General features: G+C 46.5%; 1 protein-coding gene across 7 annotated transcripts in view; it reads left to right on the top strand.

Annotated features, from left to right (window-relative positions):
* Window positions 1–19,012, top strand: part of EIF4G3 (eukaryotic translation initiation factor 4 gamma 3) — a 3,593,176-nt gene that overhangs the window by 1,690,271 nt on the left and 1,883,893 nt on the right. The gene's annotated exons all lie outside the window — the stretch shown is intronic.

Genomic DNA, 19,012 nt, shown 5'->3' with positions numbered 1-19,012 from the left:
GCCGATGGTTGTGGAGCCTATTGGACCGACACCTGCTGCAGGATCATCGACTCCTACTGCCCTGTTACCTTTGGTTTTGACTGGTTCTCGGAGCCAATGCACTCTGGTAGAGTCTGGGGAGGATAGTCGGACCGACTTGTCGGTTCCGACTTTATCTCTTGGGACATCGGCTTGGGTAAGCTCTGTTCCGACCTCTGGCTCAGAGCTTCCAGCACTGAGGGGGTCCATGGTGTCTTCAGAATCAGGGATTGCTTTGGGTCAGGACCAAGGAGCCTTCGACGCCATGAGGAGGGTGTTGTCAGTGTAGACAACCACATCATCGGTTCTAGCAACTCCTCCCCCTAAAGTATCGGTCTCTGCCTCTTCCACAAGCTCTCCACTTAAGCGTAGAGATCCTGAGCCTCAGGACACCCCATTGGGTGAACCCTGCTCTTCTGAAACCTCTCCAGAAGCTCCCACTGAAGAGGTACCCAGAAAGTGGACTTGCAAGAGGAAGCATCTTGACTCTTCCCCAAGAGTCGCTCACTTCTGACATGGACTTTGATGAGTCAGAATGGTCCCCCTCTGAGGATATCTCCTTTGCAGATATCCTGGAGATCCTAAAACTGAGGGGAGGCTTTGAGGATGAGTCTGTACTCCTGAAAGCTTTCGGATCTCAGCCCTCTACCTCTTTGGTGTCTCTGCCCCTTGATGAACTAGTCGAATTGCTCACTCGCAGGGCTTGGGAGGCTCCAGACACAATGGAACCTGTCCCTTGGAGGCCAAAAAAGTTTATTACTTGCCCTCTAGACAAGAGCTTCTTATCCAAAGGCGTACCTGTTGGTGCCATGGTGGTGGCAGCAGCCACAAGAAGGAACTTTCGGAGACTTCTACTAATGTCCATCCTCCTAATAGAGATTCTAGGCTCATGGACAAGTATGGGAAGCATATGTTCAGTTCAACGGCCTTTGTTATTTGTTCGTTGAACTATCTCACCCATTTTACTAGACTGCAAAGGGAGCTCCTGAAAGAACTAGGAGATGCCCTAAAAGATTCAGTAGCAGCGGGAGTTTCAGATCAGGTTACTGCCCAGCTCTCTACCTTAACTTCCTTTGCGAACTTGTCCATGCACCTACTCTCCTATACGACTGATGGAACTAGCAGAACTGCAGGTGCAGAAATTGCCCTCAGGCATCATTCCTGGATGTGATTGTGTTCCTTTGCGGAACCCTTTGTCTTCCTTTTATTAACACCCCATTTGACGGTTCAACCCTTTTTGGACCTAAGGTAAAGGAGACTCTTACCAGGAGTGAGCAGGATGGTAAGACTGTCTGCTGTAGGAGTCCGTTTTTCCAGACCCTACCGCAAAGGGAGAGGTGGTGGTAAGATGTGGTTCCATAAGTCCCAGGGATCTTACCAAGACTCGTGGTGAAGCCCCCTCCAGAGGCGGGGGACAACGGAAAACACCAACCTCGCGGCAGAGGGGGTCCGCAAAATCAGGGAGACCGGGATCAGTTCCTTGGGGAAACCCGATCAGCACTCCTGAGAGGAGGCCTGACTGTCCACCTCAGGAGGCAGTCGAGGCATGCCTGTCCTTGTACCCAGACGCCTGGCTAAAAATCACAAAAGATACCTGGGTACGAAGCATTATTTCCAGAGGATATTCAATACCCGTTGCCACATCCCCCCCACTAGTCAAAAAAAATCGTGGATGTTCCACCCAGTCACAGGGAACAAGCAACCCTAGAGATTCAAATGTTGCTTCAAAAAAAGTCTCATCCAGCCAGTCCCAGCAGACCAGAGAGGATCTGGTACTTACTCAAGGTTCGTTTTAGTACCAAAGAAAACAGGGGACTGGAGGTCCATTCTAGACCTCAGCAAATTAAATAAATCAGTAAAAAAGACAAAGTTCCAGATGGTCACGCTTCAGTCAATTCTCCCTTTTCTGGGAAAAGACAATTGGATGTGCTCAATAGATCTCCAGGATGCGTACTACCATATCAAAATGTACAGGCCATCCAGAGATCACCTGCGCTTCTGGCTGGGAGCAAGTCTTCTTCAATTTCGAGATCTGCCCTTTGGTCTCACAACAGCCCCCAGTGTGTTCAAATGTATGGCAGTAGTGACGGCTCACGTGAGGCGATCCGGATTCCAGGTGTTTCCATATTTAGACTGGCTTCTCACTGCCCCCACCAGGCATCAGTTATTCAGGTGAGAAACAGGACAATAAACCTTTGCCATCAATTGGGGATTACGATAAACTCAGAAAAATCTGCCTTATTGCCATCACAACAGATCGTTTTTATAGGAGCAGAACTAAACACGGTCACTCTAACATTATCCCTACCTCCGGAAAGAATTCAAAATCTAAGAAATCAGATATTGGACATTCTTCTGATCACGATTGTTTGGGTCAAAAATCCTCAAATTGCTAGGCACCATGGCTTCAGCCATATAATCCCTGTTCCTCTTGAGCAGGATACACATGCGAATACTTCAGTGGCTTCTATTCACCCAGTGGTCTTATCAAGAACTACCAATGACTCATCAGATATTAATAACGGACTCTTGCAAGAAAGATTTTCAGTGGTGGATAACTTCACACCATGTGACATTAGATCGACCATTTGTGTTGCCCCCTCCAATAGCCACAGTGACCATGGATGCTTCCCTGGTAGGGTGGAGGGGCATTACCAGGGAAGAACAGCCCAAGGTATGTGGAATCAACACGAGACTCTCCTGCATATCAATTTTGTGGAGATGAGTGCGGTTCTCCTAGCACTGCAGTTCTTTCAAGACTCTCTTCCTCTAGGAACAATTGCTGTGCAATCAGACAATATGTCGCTAGTCTGGTATATAAACAGGAGGGGACCAAGTCTTATCCCCTTTGCAGAGAGTCCCTTAGAGTTTGGGAATGGGCAACTTCTACCCAGCGCTTTCTGATAGCAACACGCATATCCCAGGGAAGTCCAGTGTGATAGCAGATGGATTGAGCAGAGCAATTCTCTTGCCGCACAAGTGGTCATTGAAGCATCAAGTGGTGGAAAGGATCTTCCGCTGATGGGGCCAGCCTTGCTGCGATCTCTTTGCAACCCCAGCCAACACCAAATGCAACAACTACTTTCCCCAAATTCCCCCTCTAGAGGAAACCCCAAGGGATGCACTTGTGCACGATTGGCCCCTGGGCCTCCTCTATGCTTTTCCTCCAATACCCAAAGTGTTAAAGAAAGCAGAGTCTCTGGGCAGAACCTTTATCTTAATAGCCCCATTCTGGCCTCTACAGATTTGGTTCCTTTTCCTCCAGCCTCATCTACTGGAAGAGCCTTGGATCCTGGACCCAGTGCTGGATCTCCTGACTCACGCCTCAGGAACTCTTCACCTATCTCTACAGTCCGTCAAACTGACAGCTTGGCTGTTACAATTCCAAACATAGCCAGGTTTCTTAATCTTTCAACAAAAGTTTAACACAGTTTGACAGCCTCTTATAAGCTGTCCACAAGAAAAATGTACTGTAGCAAGTGGAGGAGATTCGCAATTTGGGCATCTCAAAATGAAATAGATCCTTATTTGGCTCCTGCTTCTGCTATCCTAAATTTCCTTACTGAACTTTTCAGTGAAGGTGCTGCTGCAGCTACAGTTAGAGTACACTTGGCAGCTATTTCCAATTTTCATTTGGGTTTAGACTCTTCAAATATTATGTCTGGAGTATTTAAAGCCCTTTTAAAAGGCACTTTCCATCTAAGACCACCCATCAAAACCCCCTCCATGCCTTGGAATTTGATCCTTGTTCTTTCCCCCATTATTTTATCCCCTTTTGAACCAGCTTCATCTTGTGACCTTAAATACCTTTCTTGGAAAACTTTATTTCTAGTGGCAATAACCTCTGCTCGAGGATTTCTGAGTTACAAGCCTTGACCATCAAACCCCCCTATTTAATTTTTCATAGTGACAAGAGTTTCTTTGAGAACAAATCCCTCCTTTTTACCCAAAGTTTGCTGAGACGCTAATCTCAAACTATTGAATTACCTGTTTTTTACCAGTCATACAAATTGGAATACATGCTTCACAAACTTGATGTGCATGGACAACTACAATTTTATTTGGACAGAACCAAACAATTCAGGAAAAATGAACAGTTGTTTCCTTCTGAGGAGCAAAGAAAGGTGATCCAGTGTCTAAAGTCACCTTATCCAGATGGTTATCAGACTGTATTGCTTTCACGTAGACTTCTACGAATAATTCTTTACCACAAAGGATAAAGGCTCATTCCACCAGATCTGTAGCCACTTCAGCCTTTTTGGCCAAAATACCTTTAGACTCTGTGCGGCTGCCACATGGTCTAGACCTCATGCCTTCATCAACCATTATAAAGTGGTTAAGGCCTCCAGGGACAGGACCTCCTTGGGTTGTGCAGTTCTGAGGAACATTCTCCTTTGAGCCACCCGAGAAAGATAGTGCTTAGGACGCTACCCATCAGTAAGAATAAACGGAGAGATAGAACAACTTCAAATAAAGAAATTATGTACTTGCCATAATGTTCCATGTGAGTTGTTCATCTTGCCTTTATTCTTACATCCCTTCCACCAACCCCCTTCCAGTTTACTAGGGGTCCGAGAAGTTTGAATTGGAACTTTCTGATTGAGTGGCATGATGACAGTTTTAGTCTTTAGCAGCAAACAAGATCTGAAGGAGGTTCGTAGTGCATCATGGGATGGGGATCTGGCCTTGAGCTGGCTTTAGTCCTCGAGCTTTTGTAGTCTGCTCCGAACCCATCAGTAAGAATAAAGGCGAGATGAGCAACTCACATGGAACGTTATGGTAAGTACATAACTTCTTTGTCTTCCCATCACTTTCTTGTAGCAATGCATATCCTAGGGACTTCCACTGTGCTAGTGGACAGACTAAGCAGAAATATTCTTCTGCCTGACAAGTGGTCCTAGAGTCAGTCAGTGGCAAATGAAATTTTCTGTTGCTGGGGCCAAACTGAACAAGTGCAGCAGTTACTTTGCTCTTATCCCTCATCATGGTCAGTTACTGAGAGAATCTGTCCACAATTGTCTGCCAGGTCTTATCTATGCCTTTCCCCCATTCCCCTTAGTCAAAAAGTAATCATTATTGCTTTGTATTGGCCCCAACAAATTTTAACAATGGACCTAAATGCCAGGTTTTCAGAAAGAGTAGTTCATATTCTGCCAGCTTCTCAACCATCTAGCACCAGGAAGGGTTACAGAAATAAATGCAAAGATTTTCACTGTGGGCTTTAAGAAAGAGATTGGATCCTTTCTCTGCTCTTCTCCCTTCAGTTCTTGATTTATTGTCTGAATTGTTTCATAAAGGTTCCAGTTTCTCCACCATAAAATTCCAGTGCGAGATTTTCACATTGGCCATAATCAGACACTCGTAGCCTTTCTGAAAAATTCTGAAGCTTTCCCAAATTAAACCTTTCTTCTCAGACCCTTCTATCAAGAGGTCCTGTTCCACCTTAGGGCATTACAATAATGTTACAAGCCTCAGTGTGAGCACTTACCATGGTGCCAGTTGCTCCAGCTAACAGAATTGTAGAATTGCACACTGTTACTTCTAAGCTGCCTTTTCTAATATTTCATAAGGATAGAGTCTTAAAACTGGATCCTCCTTTTATTCGTAGGTGGCATCAGACAGGAACATCAGTCAATTCATAAGTCTTACAGTTTTCTTCCCAAAGTTCTCGAACAAAGGAGAATATACATTACATTTAATTGGTGTTTTTATAGTTAACTTAGATTTTACTTCCACAGGACAAAAGACTTCAGAAAATCAGTTCATTTATTTGTTACCTTTTCCATAGTAAAGTTAGGTTCCAGTTTGTCCAAAGTCACCCTTTCTAGGTGTCTGTCAAACTGCATTCTTTTTGTTCATGACAAATTGGATTTACTTAAGCTCATTCAATAAGGTCAGCAACAACTTCCAGTTTTTCAACAAAATGTGGCTATTGATGAAATTTGTGCTGTTGCAACATGGTCTGTTGTTCACACCTTTGCCTCTCATAAACTGGATGTACAATCCAGATTACACTTCTCCTTTGACTTTGCTCTGTTCAGGAATAGCCTCCCTTGATGCCTCACAAGAAATTGGTAGCTAGGGAATCTGTCACATCTGTTGAATTAGAAGAAAAAGGACAACATTGGATATGAAAGTTATGTAATCACCATAAAAATATAGATCCATGTCCTATTTTCGTCCGGTTCAAAATCCCTCTCCTCTTTCTCCATCCAAATTGTCACCTGTGGTACCTCAAAGAATAGGTGATCCTCTGAGGAATCTTGCAAACCTCAGTCTCAGCTGGCTGTGTCTTCTTCATATGTGCACCTGGGTTTTTTGTTAAAGGTTTTCAATTATACTGCTTATAGTTTTTGGGCAGATTTGAGCTGAGATATTCAGGAAGGGGCATAGAGGGATTATGGGTAGGAGAAGTGTCAGAGCCCAGGATTCACTCATTTGGATGTGCTGAAATCAGAGCAGAGTCAGATCCGTGACCCATCTGTTGAACCAGATGAAAATAGGACAACAAGAATATGTTATGGTGAGTACATATGTCCTACTAATTATTCCTTTAACAGCAGCTTCTGTTTGAGATTCAACTAAAAACTCCACCGGAACTGATCATCTGAAGTAATTAACTTCATTTGTGCAGCAACCTATGGGAATCGGATCCGACCTCGGATCTGAGCCGGCAGTTTTCAACAGCTTTAGATCTGAGCTCCAAGCTCCTCCCCCTACCCACAATCCCGTGCCAACCCTGACTGACCTCAGATCTAGTTTGCCGCAGTTAACCAACAGCAGTTTGATCTAGAGTTCCAGGTGTTAGAGACTTTTTTGTGAGAAAAAAAAATTACCTTTTCTTCTCTTTTCTTCAGATTTTGGTTGTGAGCGTTTCCAGGTCCCTTTTTGTATAAAACCCTCTCTAGTTTAACTTTATTTATTTTTTTGTCATTTACCTCCCCCTTCCTTCGTGGTTCCGTTAGGATTGTGTGTGTGTGTTTCGGGCCTAACGTGTGTGGTTTTCACTTTTAGTTAAAATGTCTGAGGCCCAAAGCCGATTTTTTCTAAGTGCACCGAGTGTGGCGATAAGCTGTCCCTGGCGGATGGCCACACTCGGTGTGTTGTGCCTTGGGGTTGAGCACCTGTCTTCTGGTTGTTCCATCTGTGTGGCGTTCAACCCCAGGGCACTCAAGGATCGGAGGTCTAAGCTGATTCTGGCAGGTCTTCTGCCCCTGGATTCGGCTTCTACCTCCGGTCCTCCCGTGGCTCCCGCTGCGGCGGCTGTCACTCCTGCTTACCTCCCCCTAGCCGGGACTCAACCTCCCACCTCAGGCCAGGAGGAGAGGGAGGCCAGGAAAGAGAAAAGGAGGGAGAAACACCACAAGCGGCGGGTCGAGGCCTCTGCTTCGCCCCCCCCCCCTGACTAAGCGGTCTTCTCCTTCCAGGACTTCTGGGTCTCCTCCGTCTCGGATCCGGTCCCCGTGCTTTTCACTGGGACCTGAGGAGGAGGAGACCCGATCTCCTTAGAGGTCATTGAGGCGACACTCCTGTCCTGCCTCGGTGGCCTCATCGAGATCAACCCGAAGTCTCACGGATGCAGATTTGGACCGGATGATGGTAAGAGTCCTCCAGGCCCAACTGCAGATGGGAGTGCTCCTGCCTCCCCCCCCCCCCCCTCCGGGGGGGGCTTGACCCCTTTTTTTGCCCCGATAGCTCCTTCTCTGTCCCGCTTCCCGGGCTCGGAGTTGGGCAGCCTTGGAGCCGGGGGGGTGTCGGCGCCGATAGTCTCTGGTACTTCGGCGCCAACACTTCCCTCAAGTCTGTTGGGTCCATTTTCTTCGGATCCAAGCTCTTGGAGCCGTGGGCTGAGCTTCGGATCTTGGGGTATCTGTATGCCTTTGGCTCCGTCCAGGTCGGAGCATGCTGGTCCGTCTGATCCTATCGCTTTGGCGCTGGCCCCGATCCGTCCGTCGGATCCGAGTGAGGGTCTGCTTTCGTATCCCAGAGAGAGCAGCTGTCCCTCGGCATTCAACGTGGTGGAGAGGGCCCTGTTGAGAGATTCCAGGCCCCCCGGCCCTTGCCACGGCTCCACCCTGCACTCCTTCTCTGTTGGGCCCGACTTCCATCACCCGGCCCCAGGGACAGCCTACTCTGATGTCCCAGGTCTTTCCTTTGGAACAAGACGTGGCTGGTGAGACCTCCTCGGACAGCCCCCTCGAGGAGGTTCCTCCCAAGCGAAGGTGCAAAAGGAGGCACCTGAACTCCTCCGAGTCCTTGACTGAGGACACTGATTTGGAGGAGGGGGAAGGCTCCCCAAGATCACCCCCCAAAGATGTCTCATTTGGTGACATCATGGAGATGCTCCAGGATAACGGGGAGATGGTCTGCCCCAAAGCCTACCTCGGACGAATCCGTGTTCCTGGAGACGTTTGAAGCAGGCCCGTCTACCTCTTGGGTGTCCCCTCCGGCCGACCCCTGGTAGATTTGATTACTACCAGGGTGTGGAAGGAGCCGGACACTGTGGAGCCAGTCCCCAAGCGCCAGGACAAAATTCTCAGCCCACCCTCTGACAAGTCCCACTGGAGTAAGGGTCCTCCTGTAGATGCCATGTTGGTGGCGGCGGCCACCAAGAGGGAACTAGCTCAGGAGAGTCCCTCGGTTCATCTCCCGAGCAAGGAGTCTCGGTCGATGGACCGTTTAGGGAAGCGGGTCTTTAGTTCGGCTACCTTCTCTGTGAGGTCGCTGAACTACATGGCACATGTGCTTTGACTGCAGCGGGACCTTATCAAAGAGTACGCTGCGTCGCCCCCCGAGTCCATGTCAGCGGAGGACAAGCAATTGCACTCCACCCGGATGGCCACTCTGTGATCCATATCAAACACCTCTATGCAGCTACTGTCCCATGCCACGGAAGGAGCCGCTAGAGCCAGTGGAGCGGGCCTTGTCATGAGGCGTCAGGCCTGGCTCCGGCACTGTGATTTCGCGAAACCCTTCAAGGCGTCTTTCGCTAATGCCCCTTTCGATGATTCTGCCCTTTCTGGCAAAACTGTTTGCGATACCTTGGTCCAGAGCGAGAAGGACGGAAAGACGTCTGCGGTCTGAGTCCGCTTCTCTGCTCCCCAGAGGTCCTTCTCCAAGAACCAAAAGGGACAGAAGAAGATGTGGTTCCAGAAGTCACAACAGTCCCGTCCCGCTCCAGACTCCCAGCCCTTCCGCGGCAGAGGAGGGCAGGGTGGACGCCGCCCTGGAGGCAGAGGGGGGCCCCCGGAACTTTGGGTCCAGAGAACCCTTCTCGGACCAACCCACGCAACACCCCTGAGGGGTTGCCCGACTGCTCCACTCTGGAGGCAGTCGGGGGGGGGGGGCGTTTCTCAAAGCACCTAGCAGCTTGGGAGTCCATCACGACAGACCGCTGGGTGCTTCGCATTATATCCAGAGGATATCAGATTCCTTTTTCTCTTTAACCACGCAGCCCCAGATACCTCCCCGATGTCCCACCCGATCAGAGGGAGGCCACAGCAACAGAAATCCAACAGTTGCTGGGAAAAAAGAGCCATCCAACGCGTTCCCCCCAGACCAGTGCGGGTCGGGGTTTTACTCCAGGTTCTCCTTGGTGTCAAAAAATACGGGGGACTTGAGACCTATCCTCGACCTCTCCCCCCTGAACCTGTCCGTAACCAAAGAGAAATTCCACATGGTCACCCTTCAATCCATTCTTCTCCTTTTGCGGGAGAATGACTGGATGTGCTCTATAGACCTCAAGGATGCGTACTACCACATTCTGATGGACAGGCGATCCAGAAGGTTCCTCCGCTTCCGGCTAGGAGCCAGTCATTTCCAATTCAGGGTCCTTCCCTTTGGTCTCACCACAGCCCCCAGGGTGTTCACCAAAGTGTTAGCGGCCCACCTGAGGCTCCAGGGAATTCAGATCTACCCATACCTGGACGACTGGCTCCTGACCGCCCCGACAAGGTGTCTACTCTGCGCAGCCAGAAACCACTTTCTTCGTCTAGCTCCCCGGCTGGGGATCACTATCAACATAGAGAAGTCGTCTCTTACCCTGACTCAGACTATAGACTTCATAGGGGCCAGATTAGACACAAAGAAGCTCCTAGCTTTCTTGACCACAGACTGGATATGAACCCTGAGGCTACATGTGCAGGCCATTCCACAATCTCCAGCTCCTCCGGCGGAATTGGTCCTGAGGGCTCTAGGCTCAATGGCGGCGGCAATCAACCTATTGCCAATGGCGCATTTGAACATGAGGGTCTTACAATGGACCCTCCAGGTCCAGTGATCCTTTCTTCAATATCCTCTGAGCCATCCCATTCCCCTCAGCAGGGCTTGCAAGAGGGCCCTTTTATGGTGGCTCCAATCTCCGAACCTCCAGGAAGGACGCCCCTTTTTTATGGCCCCTCCCCTAGCCACGGTGACCACGGACGCCTCCCGCCTCGGGTGAGGGGGCATTGTTCGGGCAGGACAGTCCAAGGCACGTGGGACCTCACGGAGACCTCTCTGCATATCACTGTCGTAGAGATGAGGGCAGTGCTGTTAGCGTTGCAAGCACTTCAGGACCTTCTTCCTGTAGGAACGATTGCGATTCAGACGGACAATATGTCTGTTGTCTGGTACATCAACAAACGGGGGGAACCAGGTCTTACCCACTCTGTCAAGAGGTCATGAGGGTGTGGGAATGGGCAATCTCCACCAACCGCTTTCTTTTAGCAACGCACATTCCGGGGCGGTCCAACATCCTAGCGGACAGACCAAGTCGCACCATCCTATTACCACACGAGTGGTCTCTGAATCCCGAGATAGCGTATCGGATTTTCGCCGAATGGGGTCAACCCTGTTGCGATCTCTTTGCTTCTCCCTCGAACACAAAATGTTACGACTACTTCGCTCTCATTTCCCCCTCTGGGGAACCTCCGAGAGACGCTCTGGTGCATGCTTGGCCTCCCGGTCTACTTTATGCTTACCCTCCTCTTCCTCTGATGCTGAAGTTTCTACAGAAAGCCAGCGGGTTGGGGAGCAGGATAATCCTCATTGCTTCATTCTGGCCTCGTCAAACCTGGTTCCCTTACCTTTGGTCTCATCTGGTGAAACCTCCTTGGATTCTGGATCCCCGTCCGGATCTAATATCCCACCCTCTAGATCTCCCAGTCCCTAATCTGGACAATCTCAAGCTCACAGCTTGGCTGCTCCAGTTCCACTTGTAGCTAGGACTCCCGGTATCTCTTCCCCAGTTTAAACTATTCTAGTAGCAGCGCACAAGCCTTCTACTAGAAAGATCTATAGTAGCAAATGGAAACGTTTCTCGATTTAGGTGGAACGTCGAAATTTGGATCCTTTCACAGCTCCTTTGCCCGCGGTATTAGACTTCCTGTCAGGGCTGTTTCATCAGGGGGCTAGCTCCTCCACAGTCAAGGTTCAACTAGCAGCCATTTCTCATTATCACGTGGGAAATGAACTGGGCCCTTTGATCACCACGAAATTGAAGACCTTTTTGAAGGGCACCTTTCTGCTCAGACCTCCAGTGAAGGATGTAGTCCTTCCTTGGGTTTTAACGCTGGTGCTTCAGGCCTTGACAGCTCCCCCATTTGAGCCTGCAGCTTCAGTAGATCTTAAATTCTTGTCATGGAAAAAGGCCTTTCTTTTCGCTATCACCTCGGCTCGAAGGGTCTACAAGCCCTCTGTGTAAAATCCCCATACTTGACTTTTCACAAGGATAGAGTTTACCTCAGGACCAATCCCTCTTTTCTTCCCAAGATTGCCTCTGAATTGAATATTAACCAGTCCATCAACCTACCAGTCTTCTTTCCTAATTACCAAAACAAAGGGGAATACAAATTACATTCGCTGGATGTGCATAGGCAACTTTGCTTCTACATCCACAGGACATCTGGTCATAGGCAATCTGACCAGTTGTTCGTCTCCTTTGCCAAATTTAACTTTGGTAAATCTGTGTCTAAAGTCACGCTGTCTAGATGGATTTCGCAGTGTATCCTTTTAGCATATGAAAGTTCTGGCAGGCTCGCACCTCAGGGAGTCCATGCCCACTCTACTCGGTCTATGTCTACCTCTGCGGCTTTAGAGCTAGAGTCTCTTTGGATTATATTTGTTCAGCAGCCACTTGGGCCTCATCTCATACCTTTATCAATCACTATAAATTCTACATTATCTCCAGAGGGAGAGCATCCTTTGGCTCTGCAGTGCTCCGAAACATCCTTCCATGAACGCCGCCCAAGGTTCAGGTAGCTGGGGACTCTGTCCCATAGGTTGCTGCACAAATGAAGTTAACTACTTCAGATTAAGAAGTTATGTACTCACCATAACGTTCCATCTGAGTAGGTAAACTTCATTTGCCAGCAACCGTCCCTCCCTCCTGCCCCCTCACTTACGAATGTTTTCATACTCAGCTCCATGGGTGTTACCCACTTTATCTTTGAGAGTATAGTCTTCAAGCAGTATCTGCTTTTGGGCAAAATTGATCTGAGGTCAGTCAGGGTTGGCAGGGGATTATGGGTAGGGGGAGGAGCTTGGAGCTCGGATCTAAAGCTGTTGAAAACTGCCGGCTCGGATCCGGGGTCGGATCCGATTCCCATAGGTTGCTGACAAATGAAGTTTACCTACTCAGATGGAACATTATGGTGAGTACATAACTTCTTATTTCACTTAGGACTTCCCATCCCTTTATCTTTACCTATACTCTGTCAATCTCTGTTAGGGAAGGCAATCTCTAAGCTGCAGTCCATACATCTGCCTGGCTTCATCCCACTCTATTACCTTTCCGTCTGTTATTTGTTCCAGGTACCTTGGTTCTTTTGCCAGTTTTATTCAATAAATTCTACCCCCTCTTGCTTATTTGCTGTACCCATATTTGCAACCATTCATCTTTGCAAAATTTCCTTTTTCCATTTCCAGATTGACTTTATTCTTAGAATACTTTCTGCAACTTTGAGTATAATATTGTGTGTGGTTATTGCTATTCTCTCAAGGATCTGCTTCCAAAATCCTACTGTTGTTTGAAACAACCCACCCACTCACTTCATCAATCATCCCTTTCCACTTTGATTTGTAATCTCCTGCTTGTGTTATGTATATTAGCCTTAACTGAGCAGCTCTAAAATATCTATAGGTATCTGGTAATCCCAAACCACTTTTTTTCTATGGGGAGGATCAATCTTTTCCACATAAATCTTGCCCCTTTCCTCTCCCAAATAAATTGCTTCTACTGTTTCTTTATTTTACATTTGTTCACCGGGAAAGTCTGACTGGGATAAGACCCATTTTCAGCAGAGGCCTGGGGAAACATGCTTTACACATATAGAGGTTATACAAAACTTATACAAGAAATTATACAAAACTTATACAAGAAATTATACAAAAAATATACAAGACATGCAGTACACTGCAAATTTAGTCAGCCAGAGGACCACTGACATTGGCCTTGACTTCTGAGAAGTAAATGCCAAAAATGAGCGGTCCAAGGACGGATCCCTGAGGGACTCCACTTGACTGGCCTCTTTGTAGAGCTGGACTCCCCAATTCTAACTTCCTGGGGTCCTGTCTGTGAACTGTCCACCGGGTGATATACGGGTTTGTACCTAATCTATTGAGTTTATCAACAATGCCTGAGTGGGGTATTGTCAAATGCCTTGGTCCAGTCAAGGTAGGCAGCGTGAACGATTTTGCCCTCATCTCTTGCTTTGGTGACCTTCTCAAAGAAGTCCAGGTTGAGTAGGCATGATCTGCCCTTGACGAAACCAAACTGGGTTGGGTCCAGTGTCTGGAGGTTTACTATATCTCTTTTGATCATCTACATGATCATTTTTTCCATGGCTTTTCATACAAGACTAGTGAGACTTGAGTCAGTAGTTTCCAGGGTCTGTAGATGGCCCACCTTTTTGTAGAGGGATGACTGTTGCCTTTCTCCAGTCATGAGACATGAAGCCTGTTTGGAGGCTACAGTTAAATTGTAATTCCAGAGGCCTTGATAAGTCATGTTTCATGCTATTTAGAAGGCATCCTGGGATGTTTGTCAGTTTAACCGGGTTTTGTCCACCTAAGCCAAAGGCCTGTTTTCACTGGAGACCCAAGGAGAAAAGCTCCAGTTACAACTACAATCATTCAAGACAAAAATTTGCATAACAAATGGCAAATAAGAAAAAATATACATCAGGGTGAAATAACTGAATTTAACAATTTTGTAGAGGTTTCATTGTAAATCTGTACATTAAAAGCAAGTTACTCTGGCTGCACTTGATTATTTAGAATAAACAGGGTGCTGGTGTGTAGTAGTGTTAGTACTTTGGAGAGGGTGTTGGTGTGTAGTAGTATTAGTACCCTGGAGAGGGTGTTGGTGTGCAGTAGTATTAGTACCCTGGAGAGGGTGTTGGTGTGTAGTAGAGTTAGTACTCTGGAGAGGGTGTTGGTGTGTAGTAGTATTAGTAACCTGGAGAGGGTGTTGGTGTGTAGTAGTATTAGTACTCTGGAGTGGGTGTTGGTGTGTAGTAGAATTAGTACTCTGGAGTGGGTGTTGGTGTGTAGTAGAATTAGTACTCTGGAGAGGGTATTGGTGTGTAGTAGTGTTATAACTCTGGAGAGGAGAAGGACACTGGGGAAAGAGAAAGAGATGAGAGAAGAAAAGTAGATTTAGTTGGAGGGTAGCTAGTATCAAGTTGAAGCTCGACAGGGACAGGGCCAGGTGTTTAGAAGATGGTGTTCAAGTTAAAGTTTGAACTGGGACTTGGGGATATTTCTTTATGTTGTGTGGGAAGGAGTTCCAGAAGCGGGCTGAGTATTTGTATAGTGACTTCCTAATATTTTTTTGTGGATTTGTAGATTTCTAGAAGATGTTTGTCAGATATATGAAGAATGACATCTTGGGTTGTATAGTGCTACAATATTAGAGATAGAGGGGCAGGAGGTGGGGTTATGAATAGTGTGTTGCATGCAGTTGAGGAAGGAGTAGTAGTTTGGGGAATTCAGGCCATTGCAAAGACTTAAGTGCAAGACAGTGATGGGAATTATAGGGGAGATTGGAGGCAAACTTTGCTGTTTTATTGTAGGTTTGCTCTAGTTTGCTGAGAAGTGATGACTGGAGGTTAGTAAGGACAGGAGCAGCATACAAAAGACACTGTAAGATGAGAGACGTAACTAGGGAGGGTTTGATAGAGGGAGAAATTTATGATTACAGTACAGGAGGCCAGGTTTTCGGTGGGTTTTCTTTATGTATTGATATGTATATCAAATTTTAGTTCATCATCGATGGTGGCACCAAGTAATTTAGTATGCAATTCTGGTGTGATGATGGTATTGTTAAGGGAGGTGTTGGAGAAAAAGGATTTATGTTGTGCTAGAGTTTTAGGGAGGGAAAGTAGAAGTTTAGTTTTCCTAGGATTTAAGATTATCAGTGAGCCAGGTTTCAATGGAAGAGAAAGTGTTTTGGGTAAGAGAAAGGAGTTCTAGTATACTGCGGGCAGTGGTAATAGGGGTGGAATCATCAACATATTGTAAGAATATTAAGAGGTTAGTAGGAGAGTGCAAGTTAGTGAAGATACTGAACAAGAGGGGACCCAAAATAGAGGTTTGGGGGAACAACAGTGTAGACAGGCAGAAATGGGGAGGTGACAGTTTGCCAGCGTATAGATTGTACTCTGTTAGATTAATAACTAGAGAAGCAGGTTAAAGAGTGGGCAGAGAGGTGAAGGTCAGAAAGTTTAGTTAACAGTTTAGAGTGGGAGACCATATCAAAAGCCTTTGAGAGGTCAAGGAATAGACAGGAAAGAAGAAGGTTATTATCAAGGGCTTTAGCTATGGTTTGTGTGAATGAGAGTAGAGCAGTAGATGTGCTGTGGTGGGGTCTAAAGCAGTGTTGGGTGGGAGTTAGCAGGTGTTTAAGTAGCTGGGAATGAACAAATTTTTTCTAGTATTTTGGAAAGAGAGGATAGTATGGCTATGGGACGATAGTTTGAGAGATTGGTGGAGTTACCACCTTTATGGAGATGGAGTGTGTAAAAGGATTTCCATAATTCTGGGACAACAGACTCTGTAATGGAAATATTGAAGGTAGAGACTGGGTAGGCTGTAGCGTTAGCAATTTTAAGGAAGTGGGGGGGATAAATTGTTTATAGAGGGGAGAGCAGGGTTTGAGTTTAATTAGTTGATAAAAGCAGTGGCAACAAGCTGTAAGGGGACGGTTTAGAGGAAGGAGGACTAGGTATAAAGTCAGAGAAGAGGCACTTGGGACTGTGTTGAGTTAGTTTTTGGATTGTTTCTATGAAGTAATTGTTTAATAAGTGCAGCTGTTTAAGCGGCAGTATTGAGGGGGAAGGGGATGGGGTGGGAGGGGTTCTGGGGTAGAGGACTGTGTTAACGGTGGACCAGAATTTCTTGGGGATGGTATGTGGGCTGCAGTGGCTGGAAGTGAAAAATGATTTTTTATCTTTAGTTTTTTACACGTTTCTAAGTTCTTTGTAGCGTTGGAGTAGGGGAGTGGTTTTATTTTTGACCCAGGTTTTCTAGGCAGTGTCCCTCTGGTGCATAATTGAAAGTGTTTGCTTAGCGAGCCAGGGGTCACAGTTTGATTTTACTCTTTTTTTCTAGATGGAGCCATGGTGTTTAATATGTCTAGAAATATTTTGTTGACAGCAGCTACAGCATCCTTTAGGGGGAGGCTATAAAGGCAGATCCAGTTAATGTTGGACAGTATAGAGTTAAACTTGTCTGGATCAAAGTGAGTCAGATTGCGACATACTCTGTAGTGGTGTTCTTTGGGTGACTTGAGAGTACCTTTGGACAGAGGTAGGGGAATGGTCACTCAGAGAGATGGGGAGTGTGCTAGGGTTATGATGGACACAGGGTGGAAGTTAGGATCCAGTCTATAATAGATCCAGAGGTAGAGGATTTGTTGGTTCTGGTAGGGGAGAATATGAGTTGGTGGAAGCTGTAAAGATTGAGGGGATGAGTAGAGGAAGAGGAGGAAAGTTAAGCCCAATCGATGTTAACGTCTCCAAGTATAATGGGTTCATAGGCAATATTAAGGGAGAGCCAGGGGATGACGTTTTCAAGAATAGGAATGTTGTCAATTGGGGGGATATAGATGGAGACTATGGCAAATTTTTTATAGGGGTTATGATGGCAGTTTATGATTAGGATTTCTCTGTAATGGGGTTGAGAGAGGAGAGAGTGTAAGTTGGTTGGAGTACAGTATGGCAACACCTCCACCTCTCTCACTAGCTGTGTCTACACGATAAATGTAGCTTGGGGGTAAGATTTGTGAGTTGAGATGTGCGGCTTTAACCAGGTTTCAGATAGGGTTAAGATATGCGGGTAGTTAAGTTGGATCAGTTTTGTTAACGGCGCTTTGGATATTTAGGGTTTTAGGTGGGGGAGAAGGGGACTAGGGTAAAGACTGAGGGGGACAGGTGAGATGAGAATGTGTGAAAGAGGTAGAGGTGGTTGGTCCTGGGTTGGGATGGACATCACCATCCAACAGAAGTGTCAGAGAAAGTAAGCAGGATGGAGAGAAGGTCTACAGTACAGGGGTTCTAGGTTTATTATAAGTGGAGAGAGATACATTAGGATAGAATATGACTACACAGAGGTTGGAGGGTAGAAGTGGAAATAGGTAAGGGAAGATTAGAAATGTGTGAGGGTTGTTGTGTGAATAATGATAGAGTAGGTGTTGATGTAGGGTAATAGTGATGTATGGTATGAGGTAGATAGGGCTAGTAAGAGGAGAAGGGGTATAGTGAGGGGACATCTTGAGGAATTGCAAAGGTGATAATTCCTAGATTAAATAGTAAAGGTATCATGTTTTGTTGGTTAGGGAAGATGAGAAGTAGGAGTTTAATTACGTATTTACTAAGTTAGATTGGTAGAGGGAGAGTACAGGAGGTGGTGTAGTGTTAAGTGGGAGGGGGAGTGGTGGGTTGGAGGTGAGAGGAAATTGGGTAGGTAAGTGCATTGGTTGATGTGGGAGGAGTTCACAGTGTATAAACCTAGGGAAAGTGGGGGTAGGGGAGCAGAATGATCCCTGGTGTAGTGAGGGTGAAAGAAGCAGGTTTTCAGGCTGGGAGCAGGACAAGATTCTATTAAAAAAAATCAGGCAAATTAGGGGAGGAGTATGCCTGTAGAGAGGGAATGAAAGTGATCTTAAGGCAGGGAGGGAGAACAACTATGTATGGGTCTGGAGCTCTGAAATGTAATAGAAATTGCTTTGGGATGTTGTGGACTGCTTTAACCTAGAGGGGAGTAGCAGCTCAAGTGTGCTTGGTGATGCTCTGTGTTAACCATCTAAAGATGGGCTTTAGATACACTAGAGGAAAACATTGCTTATCTGCTACATATTTGTGTGTGTTAACAGCACAACAAAGGGGCAGTGCTAACACAGGAGTTAGGAGTGAGATAGTATTTTAAACTGACAAATAGCTCTGGGAAATGCGAAAGCTGGAGAGCTGTCATATTCAAGGCAATGCTGCCACATAGTGGCAGAAAGGATTTATAAAAAAAAGATGGAGGGGTATATAGCGATAAATAGAGTAAAAGCATTAAAAGGGGAGTAAATGGCAGGGCAAAGAGAAGAAAAGCTGGTATGGGAGAGTATCGGCGCGTGTGCAGACTACTAAACAATAGTTAACACTCTAGCAGAAACAGGTAAAACGACGGTAACAGTAAGTAAACACCTACATTAAAAACTTAGCAAGAAAGTGCATCCAATTCATTTTAGTTGTCTTTGTTTGGATATTACTCCTCAGGGTTTGAAGTCAAGCAGGGGAGGCAGAGTAAACTCAACCGAGGAGTATGTTGTAGTAAAAGATGCAGGAAGTAGTGTTAGCAAAAAAATTCTGATTAAGAGATAAAGCGAGTAGTGTTCAGGCAGAGCATTCTTAAAGACTCAAATAGTACTAGAGAAAGATGAGCAGTTAATTTGGAAATGGAGGCAGGCAGGGAAAGGGCAGTTTGTAGAGAGTGAGCCAGAGAAGGGGGTTAGGATACAGTGCCTGGG

This window comes from Protopterus annectens, chromosome 2.part1 (assembly GCF_019279795.1).
Source record: "Protopterus annectens isolate FY-2018-M chromosome 2.part1, PAN1.0, whole genome shotgun sequence".
Classification (NCBI taxonomy): Eukaryota; Metazoa; Chordata; order Ceratodontiformes; family Protopteridae; genus Protopterus; species Protopterus annectens.
Note: the sequence above shows the minus strand (reverse complement) of the source record. Positions and strands in the feature narration are given on the sequence as shown.